Here is a 9,904-nt window from a genome sequence, read left to right on the forward strand (position 1 = left end):
AAGGCCTCAGACTCCACCAGCTTCGATGGTAAAAGCCGGCGGGCTAAGATTTCCAACAAGCCAGCTATCAGACGCCGGGCAAGGGGGTGACTCTGTGACATTGGCTTCTTACGCTTAAACATGTCCTTGACAGACACCTGACTGTGGGCAGATGAGCAGGAACTGCTCAAGGTGAGAGGCGGAGTAGCGGGTGGTTGAGTGAGGGCAAGGAGGACAGCAGTGGTTGACGTGGCTGAAGATGCTGGACCAGGAGGAGGATGGTGGCTTTGAGTTTGTGTGCTGCTTGTACTAGTCATCATGTGTTGATCCCATAGGCGTTTGTGATGTGAGATCATGTGCCTTCGCAAAACAGTTGTACCTAGGTGGGTGTTGGACGTCCCACTTTTTTTTACAAATGGTCACTAGGACCAGTGGTTGTCTCTGGGTTTACACGTGTTGTTTTTGTATCTAAAATATAACATTTATTACTTGTCTCTAAAATCACTACTTATAACTCACAACACTAAAATTATCAGCCGTGTCTGCATTATCACTTGCTAATATTCCTTGGTTTAGCAGTGGGGCTAGTTTATGAGCTTCACTTCATGCTGTCTAACTTCATCCTCCGTTTGCATATAGTGCCCCGTGCTCTGTAACACACACACTGTTAGTCTCACAGTGCGCTTTCCTGGGGTGAGTGAAAGCCCTGCTGGTGCTCCCTATTGTATTGCTGCATAACCACCCTGTTTCTATGCAGTTCACTGGCTGGCTAAAACACACATGTAAATCACAATCTGCCCCCCGACATGTTTCACCAAGCACTTGGCGTCTTCAGGGGTTTGGGCAGCCCCACTGCTAAACCAAGGAATATTAGCAAATGATAATGCAGACACGGCTGATAATTTTAGTGTTGTGAGTTCTAGGTAGTGATTTTAGAGACAAGTAATAAATGTTATATTTTAGATACAAAAACAACACGTGTAAACCCAGAGACAACCACTGGTCCTAGTGACCATTTGTAAAAAAGTGAGTATTGTGTCTCAACACGTGTCAATGGGTCAACCGTGCAAATTTAGATTGGACTTCCCACGACTCAGTTTCTTTTGGCACAGGTTGCAAATGGCATTGCTGTTATCAGAGGCAGACACACAAAAAAATGCCACACTGCTGAGCTTTGCAATGACGGCATTCTGGTGGTGGCAACAGCATGCGTTTATTGGCGTACTGTCTGGCTGACCCCGGGTGCCGATGCATGCTGTCTAACTGTGCCACTAGCTCCTTGCGACGATCTCCCCCTGCTTCCAACTCGTCTCCTCCTCCTCTCTGTCTCCCCTTCTGAACTTTCCCCCTCTTCTTCTTCTCTTCGAGCGGGCACCCACGTGACATCCACGGACACATCGTCATCATCAGCCGCTTGTATCTGACAACTCAGCAAAGGAAGCAGCAGCAGCGGGTACAAGGTCATGATCATCACACTGTACGTCCATATGTGTAATGCTGCCTGACTGAGACATATCCCTGTTATCTACATCCTCTGGCAATAATGGTTGCGCATCACTCATTTCTTCCAACTGATGTGTAAATAACTCCTCTGACAGATCAAGTGAAGCAGCTGTGGTGCTAGTGTTGGTGGTGGCGGCAGGCGGGCGAGTGGTAACTTGAGAGGTGCCCGAAACTGAGCTGGAGGAGGATGGTGCATCAAGGTTCCGAGCGGAAGCTGTAGAAGACTGGGTGTCCTGTGTTAGCCAGTCAACTATGTCCTCAGAACTTTTCGAGTTCAGGGTACGTGGCCTCTGAACACTGGGCCAAAGGAAATCACAGCACCACAACCATGACGGCCCCTGCGGGGTGGCCTGCCTCTGCCTGTCATTTTTTTTTCCGATTAGTTGTACTATGCGTGCAAGCTACTGTGACACCAGATATGAGTGGTGCAACTGGGCACTAGCAGTAGTGGGCACAGTATACGCTGTGGGCCTGACACATACGCTTGCAGGCAACTGCAATTATATTACAGTGAAAAAAATTATTTTTTTTTTTAAATGCAAGCTACTGTGACACCAGATATGAGTGGTGCAACTGGGCACTGGCAGTAGTGGGCACAGTACACGCTATAGGCCTGACACACACGCTTGCAGGCAACTGCAATTATATTACAGTGAAAAAAGTGTTGTTTAAATGCAAGCTACTGTGACACCAGATATGATGTTTATTTACAAAAGCGTATACAGGCGTTGAACCTATCTTGCCCCAAGTGAAAATTTAATACTTCACTTTTATTATTATTGAGTTAAAATAAGTGCTTTATACCTTTATTTTATTTTACTTAATGAACCAAAGAATAGAAAAAGGTTAAAAATACAGTAACCACTCCACTGTGTGGTCAAATAATGCTCAGTGAGTCAAAGGGAGAGCACGTGCACTATCTCTTACCTCTGTCACTTATAGGCCGTTTGCTGCCTTCATGCCGCTTGCAGTGACACCTTCATCTAGGCTTGTTTTTTTAAATGCAAGCTACTGTGACACCAGATATGAGTGGTGGCACTGGACACTGGCAGTAGTGGGCACAGTACACGCTGTAGGCCTGACACACAAGCTTGCAGGCAACTGCAATTATATTATAGTGAAAAATTTTATTTTATTTTTTTAAATGTAATCTACTGTGACACCAGATATGAGTGGTGGCACTGGGCCTGACACACACGCTTGCAGGCAACTGCAATTATATTACAGTGAAAAATATTATTTTTTTTAAATGCAAGCTACTGTGACACCAGATATGCAAGCTACTGTGACACCAGATAAACTGGGCACTGGCAGTAGTGGGCAAAGTACACGCTGTAGGCCTGACACACACGCTTGCAGGCAACTGCAATTATATTACAGTGAAAAAAGTTTTATTTTTGGTTTTAAATGCAAGCTACTGTGACACCAGATATGAGTGGTGGCACTGGGCACTGGCAGTAGTGGGCACAGTATTTGCTGTGGGCCTGACACACACGCTGGCAGGCAACTGCAATTAGATTACAGAGAAGAAAAAAAAAGCAGACTGATGTACTAGCCCTAAAAAGGGCTTTTTGGGGTGCTGTCAGGACACTCTCCTTACAGCAGATCAGATGAGTCTTTGAGGACTGGAGTGGACACTGAATACACTGGCCTAGCTATCGATTTCAGCAGCATTAAATCAGCAGCAGCAGCACTGTCCCTGCTCTCACTAACACTGCAGCTTCTGAATAAATCTAAGATGGATGCTGTCCTTGCTTTTTGCTAGGAGGTGGGAGGGTCTGGGAGGGAGGATATGCTGCTGATTGGCTGGAATGTGTCTGCTGACTGTGAGGTACAGGGTCAAAGTTTGCTCAATGATGACAAATAGGGGGTGGACCGAACATCGCATATGTTCGCCCGCCGTGGCGAACGCAAACAAGCAATGTTCGCCGGCGAATAGTTCGGGACATCTCTAATGTTGGACGTGGCCAAAGAGGCGTGGGAACAACAACTCACACCGCACAAAAGTGTTGTTGAGTATGTTACCCAGATGCAAGGACGGATGGAAACAGTGTTACCTCTGGTTAGGGAGCATATGGAGGCAGCACAGCGAGCATAGAGTAGGGTCTATAATAGGCAGGCTTGGGTCCGGAAATTTAACCCGGGTGATAGGGTATTGGTGCTGGTACCAACCGTAGACAGTAAGTACCTAGCTATGTGGGAGGGGCCCTTCGAGGTACTTGAAAAAATTGGAGAGGTAGATTACAAGGTACATCAACAGGGAAGGTGAATGCCGGAGCAAGTGTACCATGTGAATCTGCTCAAACCCTGGAAAGATAGGGAAACCTGTACGGAAGACAGCCCACGTCCAGGGTTTCTAGGGGAAGTGAATTTGGTCCCTCTGTCTGAAGCAAGGGAAGAGGCTGCCACAGTGAAAATTGCTGACAGCCTCTCCTCCAAACAGGTTCAGGAAGCCAGGGAGTTTGTGAGTCGGAACATGGATGTGCTCTCTGACCTTCCTGGACACACTTCCATAATCCAACATGACATTATCACTGAGCCTCAGGCAAAAGTACGGTTAAAACCATACCAGGTACCCGAGGCTTGGCGACAAGCCATCACGGAGGAAGCACAGCTAATGCTACAGCTAGGTGTCATCGAGGAGTCAAAAAGTGAATGGGCCAGACGGATAGTCTTAATGCCCAAGCCGGATGGGACACGACTTCCACAAACTGAATGAGGTGTCCAAGTTTGACGCATATCCCATGCCCCGAGTAGATGAGCTTATTGAGAAGTTAGGCCAAGCCCAGTATTTTTCTGTGTTGGACCTCACCAAAGGGTACTGGCAGATACCCTTGAAGCAGGCTGTCAAGGAAAAATCAGCTTTCATCAAGCCAGAGGGGCTGTATCAATGCAAGGTATTACCCTTTGGTCTACATGGCGCTCCTGCCACATTTCAAAGGGTAATGGACATTGTACACTGTCCACATTGTCGGTACGCTTCGGCGTATCTGGACGATATCGTTATCCATATCACCGACTGGGAAAGACACCTACCTAAAGTACAGGCTATAGTGGACTCCCTTAGGAAGGCTGGCTTAACCGCTAACCCAAAAAAGTGCACGATAGGGTTAGAAGAGACCAAGTACCTGGGGTATGTAATTGAGCGCAAAATTATTAAACCTCAGTTAAACAAAATTGAGGCAATTCGGAATTGGCTATGACCGGTCACTAGTGATGGCCTTGCGGTTCTCCCGGTGGTCAGTTCGCGGCGAACTTAGCTTGTTTGCAAATCGCCGAACATGCGAACATATGGCGATATTTGCTCCCCCAATATTCTTTTACATTGTGAAGAACTTTGACCCATGACACATCCATCAGGTGGTACAGGACAGCCAATTGAAAAGTTTCAGCACATGGACATACCCCCTACCTTATAAATAAACCCGATCTGGCCGCCATTTTACATTCAGTCTTTTGTCAGTGTAGGGAAAAGTTGCTGTGTGGAGCAGGGGCAGGCTGTTAGGGACAAAAACTCTATCAAATAGGTCCACAAAAGTCCTTTTAAGGACTGGTATAGGTGTACTTTTGATAAGTGTGCAGTACAGAGGGGTGTAATACACTTATAATTAGTGATGAACAAACATCTGCTGGGACGGTTCGCGAACGTGATCAAATGTTCGCGAACCGCAAGTTCGTGGCAGGTCCCATTCATTTTAATGGCAGGCGAACCTGAAAAACCTTCAGCTCATATTAGTAGCAAATAAATAATTACAAGAAGTGCACAAATAGTCCCACAACATGAACAGTGACATAACAGATGTATTATTCGAATTTGCGATCTCCATTCATAACTTTTTTCAATGCGAAATATCGGCAATATATTTTTCGCGTACGCGCATGCGCAAATGCTCTATACAGTACCCAAATGCACTATAAAGTAAGTATATTGGTATATAACATCCCGCTTTAATCAGTTTTTTTTGAGGGGGACTGGTATATCACACCAGTAGAAATTATTTGTTCCAATAACGCTTGTCCCTCTATATACCTGCAGTATCGCAGCAGAACCGCACACAACTGCCGCACAATACAAATGCAACATAGAAAGTATATTATAACATTGTACAAGGAAGGCAATCCATTAGAATATACATAAAGATAAAACGTAACCTTTAATAATTTTACTATGAGGGTCCATTCACACGTCCGTAAGTGAAACACGGACACCGGCAATGTGTATTCCGCGGACCGCACATCGCACTATCATAGAAAATGCCTAATCTTGTCTGCAATTGCAGACAAGAATAGGACATGTTCTCTTTTTTTTCGGAAATGAAAGCACGGATGCGGAAGTGTAGATCCGCAAATGCGGATGCAGACAGCACATTCCGGCCCCTTTGAAAATGAATGGGTCTGCACCCGTTCCGCAAAATTGCAGAACGGATACAGACCCATTTTGCGGACGTGTATATGGAAAAGATATCCCTCAAAATGAAAATAAATTTTGTTATTTAAGTTAAGCAAAAAGCATAGATGTGGTAGGCAATAACAAGTGCTCGGCGGCACTAAATCAGGTGCTCGGCGGCACCAAATGAGAAACCATATGTCCTACCACAATCCGAGGGGTTCCAGTGCACATCCATGAATCCCGGAGGGAAAGCAAAAACCATCTATCCCTGGGCTAGATGATGATGTGGTATTGAAGGACCGGATGGGCAAAGAATTGTCCCTGTTATTGCCATACAGGGGGGTGCTATTCTGGCCCTGATAGACTAACCACAGACCACCCGCCCTGATAAGAGCGACCCCTTACGGAACCTTAACCTGGGCCGGGGCCACCTTTAAGGCGACCTAGGCAGCCGTCTGGGGCGCAATTTAGCAGGGGGGCGCTGGCCCCGTGTGTTTTAAAAAAAAGGCGTTGGTTAAGTGGCGGCCGGGCCGGTCCTGCCGCAAGTTTTCTTTTAAAGAACGGCGGCGGGCCCTCCCCCGCACCGGGTGGCTGCCGCACTGCCCGGGCTGGCGTGTCTATGATTGTGCACCGCCCGGGCGCAGCCTGAAGAGAGGGACTGACAGGAGGGAAGCGCCTCTAATGTAGCGTGGCCGAGCTCTGTTCGGTCCGCGGTACAGGAGCTTTTGTTTCCTGTACCCGGCCGGACTGACAGGAAGTGCTCACTTAGTGTGCTCTTCCTTTCGGTCCGACCGGGTACAGGAAACAAATGCTCCTGTACCACGGACCAAAAAAACTGATAGAAGCGGGGTGTATACCAATAATATACTTTCTATATAATGCATTTGGGTACTGCAGCATTTGTTTGCCATTTTGCTGCGTTCCCTCTGCTACACACAGTGACAAATGGTATTGGAAAAAATTATTATAACTGGTGTGCGCATGCGCATACGCGAAAATGATATTGCCGATATTTCGCATTTAAAAAAAAAATAATGAATGGAGATCGCAAATACTAATAATTACTTCTAGTAATTATTTTTTGGCTGCAGTGGGGAGTAACATCCCATTGTTTTCCTGAGCCACAAACTTACCCCAGACGATTTTAGGTACATTATAGTGGAGAGAGAGTACCTGGCCATCAAGTGGGCACTCAAGTCTCTCCGCTATTATCTGTTGGGGAGAAAGTTAATGGCAGATTGAGAAACAATTTCGAAAAATTTCTATTTTTTGGAAAATTTTCCAATATAATCAATTTTTTCCAGGAATAAAACAAGGGTTAACTGCCAAACAAAACTCAAAATGGGTTGCCCCGATTCTGTAGTTTGTAGAAACACCCCATATGTGGTTGTAAACTACTGTTTGGCCGAACGGATGGACATAGAAGGATGGGAACACCATATGGGTTTTGGAAGGCAGATTTTGCAGGACTGGTTTTGTTTATACCATGTCCCATTTGAAGCCCCCTGTTGCACCCCTAGAATATAAATTTCAAAAAAGTGACTCCATCTAAGAAAGTACACCCCTCAAGGTATTCAAAACTTGTTTTTACTAACTTTGTTAACCCTTGAGGTGTTCCACAAGAGTTAATGGCAGATGGAGAAAAATTTCAAAATTTCAATTTTTTGGAAAATTTTCCATTTTAACCCTTACTTTATTACTGGAAAAAATGGGTTAACAGCCAAACAAAACTCAAAATGGGTTGCCCTGATTCTGTAGTTTGAAGAAACACCCCATATGTGGTCGTAAACTACTATTTGGCTAAACGGCAGGACATAGAAGAAGGGGAACGCCATATGGTTTTTGGAAGGCAGATTTTTGCTGGACTGGTTTATTTACACCATGTACCCTTTCAAGCCCCCTGATGCACCCCTAGAGTAGAAACTCCATAAAAGTGACCCCATCTAGGAAACTACGGGATAAGGTGGTTGTTGTTTTGGGACTATTTTAGGGGTAAATATGATTTTTGGTTGCTCTATATTACACTTTTTTGAGGCAAGGTAACAAAAAATTAAAATTCTAAATTTGTTTCTACATTTGCAATTTAGTTTTGTGGAACTCCTAAAGGGTTAACATAGTTTGTAAAGTAACTTATAGTTAAGGCTGCATGCAGCCTGTAATTGTGGGAGGGGCCAGGTCCCCCTCTTAAACCCCCGCTACCAGCTCACCTCGCCGCGCTCGTCTCCTCGCTCTTCTAGTGACTCCTGTCACTTCCGGTAAGCGTCATCTCCAGGTGAGTATTGCCGCCTGCCGCGCACCTCGTGTCTCCCTCCGGTCCATCCTCCCGCTGGTACGCTCCCCTCCTCCGTAGCTCGCCATGCCAGGGGTGCTCCGGCACCACAACCTCCCACACCGCCGTCCGACCCACGCAGGCCATCAGGAGCGTCCGTCCTCTCGCGAGAGGGCGGGCGCAGGCACAGCCGGGTCCCGATCTCAGCGGCCGTCTGCTGCTACGTACGCTGGATGGTTGGAGGGGGGGGAGCTGAGGAGGAGTCCCGACCGCTGCCCTGTCACTCACCCACAGCCGGCCTGCACGCCACAGCCGCCACGCCTCCCACGCTCCGGTCTTGCGGCGACGACAGGAGCCATGCCCCTGTCTGGGTCAGAGTCCCTCCTGGAGCCCACCCTCCGTCCCCACCGGTCCATCCGGCCTCACCAGACACTAACAGGCATTGTGCTGGCACCGTGCACCACGTGCCGCCAGGGTCCCCAGAGGTCCCCCCCCCATCCGTGGGATGCAGGTCTGCATTCCTCTGTTCCATTGCTCCACCCAGCCCGCCCGTGCCTGGCCCTTGCGTCCATCCACCCACGCCACCTGCACCAGCCAGGTCAGCACGTGTCACATGCTCCTCCACGCCCTCCCAGGTCCGGACCATGACCCCCCAGGCCCTCCTACGTCCCTGTCAGCCACGCTCCATCCCGCCGTCCAACGACCTTCCAGCCTGGCCTCGCAGGGCCCCGGCCTCTGCCGCTCCCCATCCTCACGTTTTTGTTTCTTTCCCAGGTGCCAGTAGCGTTCGTGGTCCCCGCCATGTCTTGTCTCGACGTCCTGACTTCAGGTTTAGGTATTGGGCGGGGGTATTACGTTCCCACCCAAAAAAAAAAAAAAAAAAAGGTTTTATTTTTCTGACAGGTTGCAGAAGGTTGCTACCGACCACTCGCGGGATTTCTTTAGCTTGAGGCTTTTCAGGTAGGTATGCTGCAGTTCCTCCGTCCTGCATCCTGTGGTAGTCGGTCAGGGGATGTTTCTCTCCTACTCAACCTGGAACGTTCAGGTGTCCTCCCTGTCCAGGTACCCTGAAGCGTTCAGGTGCCTTCTCTGTCCATCTCAGCCTGAGGCGTTCAGGCGTCTTCTCTGTACAGGTACCCTGAAGCGTCCAGGTGTCTTCTCTGTCCATCTTAGCCTGAGGCGTTCAGGCGTCTTCTCTGTCCAGGTACCCTGAAGCGTTCAGGTGTCTTCTCTGTTCATCTTAGCCTGAGGCGTTCAGGTGTCTTCTCTGTCCAGGTACCCTGAAGCGTTCAGGTGTCTTCTCTGTCCATCTTAGCCTGAAACGTTCAGGTGTCTTCTCTGTCCAGGTACCCTGAAGCGTTCAGGTGTCTTCTCTGTCCATCTTAGCCTGAGGCGTTCAGGTGTCTTCTCTGTCCATCTTAGCCTGAGGCGTTCAGGTGTCTTCTCTGTCCAGGTACCCTGAAGCGTTCAGGTGTCTTCTCTGTCCATCCAGCCTGAAACGTTCAGCTGTCCAGGTACCCCGGGGCCCAGGGGTCTCCTCTGTCCTCCGTTGCCAATAGCACCAGGGTCTCGTTCCTGGTTTCTTCTGCCCACCACGCGCAGCCCCCGTTACTGTCACTAACCAACACGTCAGGTGTCTTCCAGTTCCCACGTACCTGGTGGCACCCAGGCAACCCTGCTCGCGTCCCCATCCTGAAACCTTCGGGTCACTCCTCGCCATCCACCCTGGAACCTTCAGGCCTCCTTCTCACCGCAGTCTCAAC

The sequence above is a fragment of the Bufo gargarizans genome, chromosome 3 (assembly GCF_014858855.1).
Source record: "Bufo gargarizans isolate SCDJY-AF-19 chromosome 3, ASM1485885v1, whole genome shotgun sequence".
NCBI lineage: Eukaryota > Metazoa > Chordata > Amphibia > Anura > Bufonidae > Bufo > Bufo gargarizans.